Below are 13,041 nucleotides of genomic sequence, written 5' to 3'. Positions count from 1 at the left end.
GCACTTGGGGGAGTATTGCCATTTGGCGGATGTTTATCCCGTTTATGGGCATTACTACGCGTGTATAGGGGCCTATAAGTGTGTACATAGTAAATAAGTAATTAGAAAACTATTCATATAAAAATTAAATGAAAATTTCAAAATGTTATAAGTACCTTATAAAGTCATAACAAAAACAAGTAAGCAAAAGCTATAGCCGTACGGGGCCGACCATGTGATACCCTACAACACTACAATATGTTAGAAGCCCCTTTATGTCCAAATCCATTCTGGAAGATTTCGCTTTTGAAATTATGTCAACAGAGAACGCACTCCGTCGTTCTTTTAGTTGTGTGGTCCATTTTACAGCTAAATACAATCAAATGATCATCCAAAATGCTAAAATTCTTCCTTGCCCTTAACTCTCTTCACAGGCGTGTTGATTGGCTTCATTTGTGTGATCAGGAAATTTTTTCTGTTTTTGGTTCATTTGAACCCCTAAATACTTTGCAGTCATCTCCAAAAGCAAGAGGTCCCTCTGTATCTCCAAATTTAGACTCAACTATATGATATGCTTGTCTACGATATTTGGCTATATTCGTCAACGAAATCAGCAAAAAAAGCCAGAAATTCGTCTTTTTGTTTATTTTGGATATCGCCTGTAAGTTATTTTCAGCGTTTCGGTAGAATGGAAATGTTGGTATTTTTTCACACGAAAGTAGTGGGCCATTCTACCCGCTATCCTTACTCTAACTTTATGTGAGATTTCATGTCCTTTGATTTCTATTTGTGACCTCAGGAAATCAGGAACATTTTTAGTCGTTGGTCCATTTCAGCCCTTAAATATACTGCGGACATCTTTGAAAACAATAGGCCTAGCCCTTCTGAGCGTAACCCTACCTTTGTGAAAAATTTCGTGAGGATCGGATGATAATGGCAATCTGTATATAATAACCCCAACCTGTGTTGTAAGGTGACCCCAACCTGTGTTGTAAGGTGAAAAATATCGCATGCTATAAAAAATATGTAAAAATTAAAAATGTCACAAAATTCTAAAAAAAACTATATTAACATCATTTTAGGCATCTTTTTATGCAAAAGGGCATTCTGAATTGAAAAAAATTATCAAAATCGGTCCAGCCATTCTTGAGATATAAGCATTCTATCTAACATCCATATTTCGCTATATATATCCGATATATTTACCATCGGCATCAACGTAACGGATAGAATTGACCTGTTCGTCTATTTGTGATTTCGCCGGGATTAAAAATATTCGCGGTTTAATGGAAAATTTGAACAAATGTTATGGTCTATTTCACCCACTAAATATTACCGGATGGCCATCAAAATTGGAAGGCTTGTGCCCAGCCCTAAGCTCTAGCCCCATGCTAACTTCCGCTTCGATTGGTCTATAACTGCGTCCAGTATAGTCCATTTCAACCCCAACCCGATCATCTCCAAAAGCAAAAGGCTCCTATTATGGCCTAACCCCCCCTCCCCCCATTCTAAACTTCGTGAAGATCGGGCCATAATTGCGACATGTGGAGTGATTACAAATTAACATGGACAGACGGACGGACGGACGGACATACATAGCTAGATCGACTCAGCTCGGCGAGATAGGAAGATCCATATATACTTTCCTCTGTGGGAAACCAATATTTCGGGGTGTTACATAATTTTTGGCCCAAGCAAACTTATACCCCAACCCCAACACATAGTGTTGTAGGATATAAAGAACAATTTATTTTTAAAATTAAATAATAAATTGTTATGACGTCTTCATTTTCAAAGACCTTAACATTTGCCATTTGCCAACTAGATACAATGAATTTGATGAAATCCATTTGCCAGAACATCACCGAATCTGACCAACGGACATCATGTTATCGACTGTGACATAAATGAGAAAAAAAGGTTATTAAAAACTAATAAATCATTTAAGATTTGCTTTTCACAGCCATGATTTTGCATTAAAATGCTCCCACTGCGTTCATTTATTAATGCACAATGAATTGAGGTTTTGGGTTTCGCACTGGGTCGGCCATGTTGGCCATGTTGAGGGTTCATGTTTTAATATTTTATTTATGATTTACAGTTTAAAGCAAAATCAGTTCCATAATAGTGGGGCGATGAAAGTATCATAAGATACGCTTATATTACAGGGGGCTGGGTTGGGTTTGGGTGGGGTCGGTTGGTTGGTTGCCCATTACAAATTCATTCATTCATTCAGTCATCCCAATCGGTGTTTGTTATTTAAATTAAGTTATAAAACTGTATTGTGTGAAGTCAATTGAAATTAATTTGGAAATATTTTTTGGTTCCATTTGAATTGGTTTGAAATTATATTGCAAAAAAGACATAAATATGTGAATGAATGATATAGTTCAGTTATGATATTATGTATAAAATATCATACCATGCTCTATAAAATAAAAGATTTATTAATTTTGTCATTTTGATTGGAATAAATTTGAAATATTAATCGGAGAAGCCATCTCTATATACAAACCATTAAGGAAAGGTCAATGATACAATAAACCACTATTCGTATTTAGTAGAGCTCCCGGCCGAGTAGCAGTGGCGAAAAATGGCTAGTGAGCGTAACATATCGCAATATTCCATTCGGCAAATATTGAAAAACGAGCTCGGGGTAAAGCCATTGAAATTCCAAAAAGTGCAAGAACTTACACCGCAACAGAAAGAAAATAGACTCAAAATAGCTATGGAGTTGCTTCGCTTGGTCGAAAGTTGATTTTCGAATTTGGTTTTCTCCGATGAGAAAACATTCCTTTTCCAGCAGTTTGTAAACAAACAAAATGATCGTGTTTACTCGCCAAAGAGGTCAGTTGAAAGTGTGCACCTTCGGTTGACCACCAGAAATCAAGCGCCGGCCATGGAGATGGTGTGGGCCGCCATAACAGCCGATGGTCGTTCTCCGCTCATATTAATCGACCATGGCATCAGAATAAATGCCAAAAATTTTCGCGAACATATTCTGGAGGGTGTATTAAAGCCTTGGGCACGCAAAACATTTTGGCCGCAGACCTTGGACATTCCAACAGGACTAAGCACCAACGCACTCAGCACGCGCCACCCAAGAATGGTTACAAATGAAGTTCCTCGCTTCATTTCCAGAGCACAATGGCCACCAAAATCTCCGGATACCAGTCCGTTGAACTATTGTGTCTGGAATATTTTAAAAAATACCAAAGTGTCGATCACCTCAAGCAAGCGCTTCGCCGGAAATGGGCCAAAATACCGCAGAGCAACATTGAAGGCCATAATTCGTGCCAAAGGTGACCAATTCGAAAAAATCGTAACTTATTCTAAAATTTGATGCTATTTCCGACATTTTTTGCTTTCATTCAAAATGTAAAAACAATGTTAAAAGTTATGGCGTTTAACTTTGTTGCAGTTTTTTTTATCTCATCCTGTATTACGCATGTGGGGGATTTTAACGCCAAATCGCTATAGCTATATCTGAACCGATTTTTTCCAAATTTGATGTACTTGCTTCCAGACGGGATCCCGTTGGAAGTGCCAAAATTCAGTCCCTTTTGGCTGATATTAACCATTTGGTTCACAATAAACCTGAAATCGGATAAAGATTTATATGGGAGCTATATACAAATCTGAACCGATCTTGACAACATTTTAGGAATTTATTTCTGAACTGTATCTAGCAAAGTAGCAAAGATAATTGTTGTGGAGTTCATATTACGCATGTGAAGTACTTAAAAATACCAAATCAGATAAAACGTATATATGGGAGCTATAGCTATATCTGAACCGATTTTCACCAAATTTGAAGTACTTGCTTCAAAACTAAATTCAGGTCATTTGGACTAATATAGGCCATTTGGTGCACAATTAACCCAAAATCGGTTGAAGAAATATATGGGAGCTATATCTAAATTTGAACCGATTCCAATAGGGTTCGTCCTTGGGCCAAACAACTATTGTTTGGAAAATTGCATCTTAATGGAATAATAAATGCTAGCTTAATTTATACATGGACATACGGGCGGACAAACGGACTGGCACGTATAAATCGACTCAGAAAGTGATTCTATGAAGATCCTCAAAAGTAGCTGTTGGTCTATCTCGCTTCGTTCTTCATGTTACAAACAAATGAAAAAAAAAAATAATACCCCTACCACTATGTGGTGTAGGGTATAAAAAGAGTAGTGAAATAACTGACTGATGAGGAATCAACAGTCAAATGAAACAAATAAAGCTAGAATGTTGAAACTTTGCAATCTTGGTGCGTAGGTGTGTAATAAGACTGGGTTTCTAAACGAGTGCGAAAATGTACTAAAAAGAGAATACTTTGTATTGGATAAATGGAATGAGCTAGAAATTTGAAATGAGAATCACTGATGGAGTTCAGGATAGATGTACCAAAAGGTTTTTTTTTTTGGAAAATCGAACTTTAAGATTACGAAAAGTTCTAAATTGATACTAAACTTCCAAAATGATTCCAAAACTCGAAATGGCAAACAACTCGAAATTCGTTATGAAAATCATGGTTGGAAAGTTAGTTCGATATATGTGAAGATCATTTTAGAAATGTGTACTAAAGGCTGGTATACACATAATGTTAAAGTTGTATGTAAAGCTACATTTTCTACATCTATTGTAAGCATTTTTATAACATACTCTAAGGCGCTTTACACATTTTTTAAGAAAAAAAAAACACCTTATAGTACATATTAAAATATCCATAGCATAAGTGTTATCTAAAAGTCTGCTACTAAACATTTAATTTTAAAATGTGAAAAAAATGCTTTACATATGACTCTAACACGATGTGGAAACTGGTCTCAAGTGTGCGAACTATATTAAATGGTACTAAATTTGGAACATTTTGGTTTAGGGTGAAGCTGGAATTTCGAAATTTTATATTGGGGTTCCTGTTAGCGGCAGGTTTGTGATAAGTACTAAATAGTACTATATTTGGTACAATTTGTTATTGAGTAAACATATAGGGCTTGAAATCTGAAATTTGGTATTATTCGCTATTCATTCGTACCCTGGACATATGAAGGTGGTTTTGGAAATGTGTTCTATAATGGGGCCTATATTAGTATAAAAAGTACCAAATGATATTGGGTGAAAAAATAGGGCTGGAGTCCTCAACTTTGATATCTGGCATTAAGATTTAACGCCGGTTTCGAAATGGGACTTATATTTGTATAAAAATTTATAAATAGTACTAAATTTGGCATTGGATGGAGAAATAGAGCTGAAATCCTGAAGTTTGACACAGATGTCTCTTGGTGTCTCGAATTGAGATATGAATGTGGTTCTGAAAATGCGAGCTATAATTGTATGAAAAGAACTAAATAGTATTAGGGTAAAGGAAACACTAGAACTCCTGGTGATCCACAAATACCAAATTTTAGACTTATTCGTGGGAAAATGTGGCAAAAATCATCAAAATACCGAATGTCGGGAGATACCGCTATATGGGGCTATACAAAAACGTGGAGCTATAAATTCAATGTTTCGCCAACGGATCTACAACCCATCATGACCAACAAATACCAATTCTTAGACAAATCTGCGAAGAAATGTGGCCAAAATCATCAAAATACCGAATATCGGGAGGTACCGTTATATGGGGCTATACCAAAGCGTGGACCTATAAATACAATGTTACCGAGTATCGGGAGGGAAAATACCAAATATAGGGATGTTACAAACGAAATGACAAAGTTAATATACCCTCCTTTCCAAGGTGGAGGGTATAAAAAGGCCTAACACGAACTCTTGGAACGAATCTACAATTTGAAGATGGACTTTTCGCTGAAGAAGCACTTGCTAGTATTTAAAGTAAAGTATATAATTTCTCGATTCTGTAATAAAATTACTCTCGCCCGAAACTTTTTCATAAAAATTTGGGAAGTTTCTATTCTGTTATATAAAAGAAAAACGAGGAAAATACACTCATTCATATTCGAGCGACATCGAAAAATTAAGTTAGCTCGATTTTTCGTCTACCATAAGCACTATATAGCTATATCTGAACCGATTTTCACCTAAATTGAAGTACTAGCTGCTAGGCTTAATTCGGTCGGATCTGCCGAAATACACAATAAAATGAAGATATTTGGGAGTCATATTTAAATTTGGACCAGTTCTCACCAATTTCGATTCGGTTCATCATTGGACCAAACTAATTATTCGTGGAAAATTTCCTCTCAATCGGACAATAAACGCAACTTGCTCTCTGTTTACAAAAGGACATGGAGAGACATATGGACATGCATAACTCTACTCAGAATGTGGCTCTATGCAGACCATCATAGGGTCCAACTCGCTTCCTTCTGCATGTTACAAACAAAAGACTTAACTATCTGTACCACAGTGCGTCGTAGGATATAAAAATGAAAATTAAGGGTTGTCTCTAGTGTTTATATCTCGACACCATCCGAGTTTGGCCGTGTTTTATTAATGGTTTGCCATTTCGGTAGATTTTGCCAATTCAAAATACATAGTCTTCAAATATATAGTATGTTCTTTTGAAATGTTATTACTTTCTGGGATTCAGGCTCGTTACGAAATTCAAAATAGGACTTTTGTTTCGTTAATTTCGATAAGTAAATAAAAAATACCATTTTATGGTGTTCATAAAATAGCAAATGCCAATTTTCAGTTTTTCAGACTAATTTATGTAATAAAATTTTTCATTTTGTTATGGGAAAATTTTAAACTCTTTCATCAATAAATTAAGCCTTAACAAATCACCCTAAATTCGTTCGCAATCATCCTAACTAGAGCAGCGATAAAAATGCAGATTTGTTCATATTCATACAAATATGAATGAATTAATTCAAAATGCATTGACTTTTTTTGTTATTTGGCCCACCCTCATCAGATGTCGAATTGATCATTTTAATTATTTCACATTCAAAACAAAATATCAGAAAAAACCCAATCGTATATTATAAAAATAGTTTAAATATTTCCAATACGACATACATAGTTGTGATACGCAAAGAAGAAGCAGATGCAGAAGCAGAAGCGAATAACAACAATTTGCAATCAATTTATTGAAATTTAATTCAATGAAATCGGCTAAATTAATAATATCAAATGAAAAGAAACACCAAAACCAAAACATAATTTTCATATGCAAAAAAAAACACACACACGCAAATCCAAATCATTGATGTTGTAATGCCTGGGGCATCTGATGTAGACCCACAAATCAATATTTCGTTTGACAAAACGAGCCACTACATTTAAGAAGATGTTTTGTCTAAATGTTGTACAAAATTTAAATTTAATTTATTTTAATTAATTTTTTATTTTTATTTTTCAAAGCAGTGCTAAGAATAAAATAGAATATATAAATTTAATCAAGTAAAAAAAAAAAAACACACACACACACACGCAAACTAAAAATCCAAATCATTCATGTTGTAATGCCTGGGGCATTTGATGTAGACCCACAAATTATTATTTCATTTGACAAAACTAGCCACTTCATTCAAGAAGATGTCTTGTCCAAATGTTGTACAAAATTTAAATTTAATTTATTTTAATTAATTGTTTTATTTATATTTTTAAAAGCAGAGCTAAGAATAAAATAGAATATATAAATTTAATCAAGTAAGAAGACCGTACTTTTATTTGGACAAACCTTAATTTTGTGGACTTTGTTGATACCCTCAGCCATATGTTATACATCATTTGATACGGCCAAAACGTGCTTCATCGAAATAGCGGTTTTAGAACCTAGGTCTCTTTGTACCAAATCATTTGTAGTCGATCTAGGGGTGATCATCCGACCGTCTACCTCTCTGTCTGGCTGGCTATTGTGCACGATAACTCTGGAAGGGAGTATCCGATGTGATTCAAACTCGGTACATGGTAATATTATTATAAAACCTAGACCGAGTTCGGAGATGGGCAATATCGCTACACTCCTTCTGGTATCTCTTCTACAAAAGGTCAACATTTTCATAGCAAATATTTTACCTTATAGAAAGAGAAAGGATTGTGCTGGCCCGGCTTAAAAATGGAGAATATCGGCCCACTCCATCAAGTACCTTCCACACAAAGGGTCAACATTTTGAATAAGTATAACTCTTATAAAATGTGAAATAAGAGTCCGATTATTTTCAAATTTTACAAAACGCAGTGTTATTACTAACACAAGATCTGATGCGAAGATGGGATACATCGGTAAACTAATTCTGGTACCTCCCCACAACGGGTCAACATTTTAAATAGCCATGAAGCTCGAAAAACGCGAAATGAGCATTCGATTATTTTCAAACTCGGCACATCCCAATATTTCTATTAATGCAAGGTGTGAATATAGAATATATAAGACTTCTCAGGTACCTCCCCCACAACGGTTCAAAATTTTGAAAAATATATCTCTCATAAAAGGCGAAAAAAGCATCCGATTCTCATCAAATTTCACAAATATCAATATTTTTATTAACACAAGATCTGGTGTGAAGATGGGATATATCGGTTCACTCCTTCTGGTAGATCACCCACAACGGGTTAACATTTTGAATAACCGAAATGCTCATCAAATATCACACATATCAATATTTCTACCAAGACATGATCTGTTGTGAAGATGGTAGATATCGAACTACTCCTGCTAGTATCTCCCCACAAAGGAGTCAAAATTTTAAATAACAAATCGCTCACAAAATTGAAAATAAGCCTTCGACACTGATAAATGATACAAATCGGCCCACCCCCTCTGGCACCTCCTCCACAAAATTTTAATATTTATATTTCTCACATTTTTTCTCAACCAGAGATCTTTTCTCAAATATTGACATAAAATTGCAAATAATTGTTCGATTTTCTTTAATTTTTGAACAACCCAATATTTTTTCCAGTATTGGAGGAAATTAGTACAACGGTCCACTATATCTGGAACCTCACGCATATTTTAGCATTTTATAAAAAATATCATTTATTTCATATAAAGGAAGTAGTCGGTATAGTCCAAATCTGCCACGTTATAAAATTTAATAATACTTGGGTCGGAACGAAGTGAAAAATATTGCCACACTCCTTCAGTACCATCCCAATGAAGGGTCAACATTTTAGTAATCATAAGGCAAGTCAAAATTTCACATAAATGTAGACAAGTAGACATAAAAATAGACAAGTAACAAGTAAAAAAGCTGTAAGTTCGGCCGGGCCGAACTTTTAATACCCTCCACCATTTGGTTCAAATTTGGCAACTTCCAAAAAATAAAATCCGTTAAAAATTCTGTTAATATCTTAAGAATGCCGAATGCTTTTACGACGACGTGGGCCTGCATAGGCAACTTTTGTCATAAGTTATTACAATATTTAAATGCGAAACTTGAAGAAAAATCTGTTTATAATGTAGCTAAAATCATTAAAATACCGCATATGGGGGGTACCGTTATATGGGGGCTATACGAAGACGTGGACCTGCACTGACAATTTTCTGGCATGGGCTGAAGTATTCATTACGAACTTCACATGCGAAATTTGAAACAATATCGGCAAATAATGTCGCTAAAATCATCAACATACCAAACATCGGGGGGTACGGTATATGGGGGCTATATGAAGACTTGAACCTATATGGCCCATTTTCTGTTTTATGCTGAGCATCTATTTAGAACTTCAAATACCAAATTTGGAACGATTTCGCTAAATAATGTCGCTAAAATCATCAAAATACCGAATATCGGGGGTACCGTTATATGGGGGCTATATGAGGACGTGGACCTACATGGCTCATTTTTTGACTTAGGATTACGAATCCATTACGAACTTCAAATACCAAATTTGAAACGATTTCGGTAAACAATGTCGCTAAAATCATCAGAAAACCGAATATCGAGGGGTACCGTTATATGGGGGCTACACGAAGACGTGGACCTGCACAGATAATTTTCTGTCTTAGGTTGTAGTATTCATTACAAACTTCAAATGCCAAATTTGAAACAATTCCGGCGAATAATGTCGCTAAAATAATCAAAATACTGAATATCGGGAGGTACGGTAATATGGGGGCTATATGATAACTTGGACCTACATGGTCCATTTACGACAGCGTGATTACAACAGACAGACAGACGGACAGACAGACAGACGGACAGACAGACAGACGGACATGGCTAAATCGTCTTAGAATTTTACGCTGATCAAGAATATATATACTTTGTCTTTGGTCTGACATGAGTATTTCGAGGAGTTACAAAAGGAATGACAAAATTAATATACCCTCCATAGTATGGTGGAGGGTATAAAAAACAGCTACCCTCCACCACTTGGAAGAAACTTGAAATTTTTCTACCTCCTATATAACCCTAATTCCTAAACGTGATTCTAATACCAAGTTTCCCGATTTTACCTCTACCCATTGACATAATTTCAAATGGTACCAAATTTAGTACATTATAGTACTTTTGAAAAACTTATTGTTCGAATTTCCCATAACCCTTTGGTTCGTCTATCCTACAAATCATCAAAGACCATTATTTCAAATTTCACATTTCCCGCCTGTCCCTTCCTCAAATACCGAATTCAATACCATTTAGTACTTTTTGGTACGTATTTCCCAATCCACCAGCATATATCAGCCCAGTCCAGTATTCAAAAATTTTTCTAAATGCATTTCGTTCAAAGTTTTTATCATCAACACCTTTCCCTTCGCCAAACCTTATTCAACTGGAATTTTTGCGTCCACAATAAAAAAATAAATGAATGCACGCATTCACTTTGTCACAGATTAAATGAGTATTCTGTTGGTTACATACAAAATGTCAAACAAGACCTATAATCCACCACACGGATCAAAAAAAAAATCCAAGAGATTAACCTACATGCAAACTTACACTGTTGAATGAAGTGACAACATTTTTTACATTCGCATTGGTGACATTCTTCAAGCATCTTCAGCTCTTCATTGGGATCAGGTAGGTCACACATACGTTATGCGTATGGCAGCACAACTCTCTTCTCTCCAAGATAAATTAATTTACATTACAATAATGGGTGTTACAACCAGTGTTGCCAACATTTTGAGAGCTAAAAGCGTAATTAAAAACCAGAAAAGCGTAAATGGCGTAAAATCTTTCCTCAAAAAAGCGTAAAAAGCGCTAAGTATTTTTTCCTAACCAAAATTGTCAAAAAACACTTTTTTAACTAAATACTGTTTTATTCAAAAATTTAGATCGTATTTGCAAACTTCTGCCAAATGATTCACGGCCAGAAATAACGAATGTACAGCAACATAAAGGGAATGTCTTCCTTGAGCCTTTTGCATCTCACTTGCTTCTTTTGGATTAAACGATATTTCCGTCTGTTTTACATTCACTCCGCCAAAAGGTTGCAATCGTTTGGTGTGCTTCTTGGTACGGGAGTGTCTTACCAAAATGTTATACCTCACCAGAATTTCTGTCATTCAGTATAGGCAAGCATCTTTTGTCGTACCCTTTGAAGGGCGCAGCAATTTAATAAATATAGGGTCTTTCTCCCAAGCCGTTCTATATTTTGTAAAAATCAAAATAAACATTTACGTTTATTATGTTAACTTGTACAACAAATCAGCCATGTATGAACTTTTTTCTCGTTCATTTTACTTTTCCTTCAATTGGTTTATAATACACAAAATTCTTCGTTTTATTAAAAACGAGTTACGTGTAAACCAAAGAACCTCAATGGCAGGAATGAAAGACACGTAAAGAATTTGCAGTAAAGAACTTGCGATAAGTAGATCCCATAATATCAGAATATTCGAATGTTTAAACATTGCCACATTTTAAAATCTAAAACCCGCTAAAAGCACCAACAGAAAAGATAAAAAGCGTACGTACAGTGTTTTTTTTTTTTCGTTTCGCGCTATGCCCACTATTTTGGCGTTTTGGGGTGTCTAAAAAGCACCATAAATAGCGCGAAAAGCACTAAGTTGGCATCGCTGGTTACAACGACCCATACTTCTCTGTAAATCAATAGCTACGGCAGCGTAAGGCGATGGGCACTGAGGCTCTAAATGATGATTGGATTATAATGCGTTAGTCCATCACGGAATATTGTTTTACAAAGCGACAGAATTTCATTATTTTTCTGTTTAAGATTTTAATTTATTGGATTAGGGATTTGAGAGACATTGTGCGTTCTCTTGCTTGCACAGACAACAACAGCAAAGAGACAAACCCATTGAGTGAGAAATAAAAACAGAGATGCCTGTTAATGATTTGCACAGTGTTACGATAGGGTGCAAAATGCGAATTTTTTTATTTTATTTTTTTTTTATTTCATCCATTTCTGTAATACAAAGCCTATAAGACCATATACAAGTATTACTAGTTACAAAATTAAACCTGAGCTTATAGTAATAATACAACTCTTTCATTTTACTAAAATACATAATTTTTACTTCTATTATTAAGAAAAGAAAAATATATAAATGTCCTAGACAACAACAACTCTAGATTAGTCCATCATTTTAATTCATTGCCAAATGAATTCGCAATTTCCTTTTAAATACATTATTAGTATGCGAGAATATTCTAAGTTCATGTGGAAGCACATTCCAAACGCGTGCAATCCGAACTACAAAGGATCGCGCATAAATATTCCTACATATCCTAGGTATAATTAATTAGTAGATATTATTATTAATTAGTAGATATTAAATTTTAAATCTGATGGAAAATAAGTTTATATAGGATTTTAAGCAATATCTCAAACGATTCCTATCAAATATGACACTATAATTTTTAAAAACCATATTGTTTCAAAAGATATTATATATTTGGTGCACAATAAACATAAAACACATTAAATTATATGTGGCTGCTAAAATGCTAATCTGAGCTGATTATCTCTCACCAACAAATTGATATTCGAGATTAATAAACGAGTTAAAAAGTATCAGTCGGTTTTGCCAACAGCCTCAGTCTAGCATTATGAGGAGATATCTGAGAGATATTTATAGAAGAGCATTGCTGATTTGTTTCGCAAGTTATGAGAGAGATAAATACAAAAATTGTGACTAACAGAAAGGGTAAATGTTTGACCCCCTATGAAGTA

Source organism: Musca domestica, unplaced genomic scaffold (assembly GCF_030504385.1).
Source record: "Musca domestica strain aabys unplaced genomic scaffold, Musca_domestica.polishedcontigs.V.1.1 29, whole genome shotgun sequence".
NCBI classification, from domain to species: Eukaryota; Metazoa; Arthropoda; class Insecta; order Diptera; family Muscidae; genus Musca; species Musca domestica.
The sequence above is the reverse complement of the archived record's forward strand: the minus strand, read 5'-3'. Positions refer to the sequence as shown.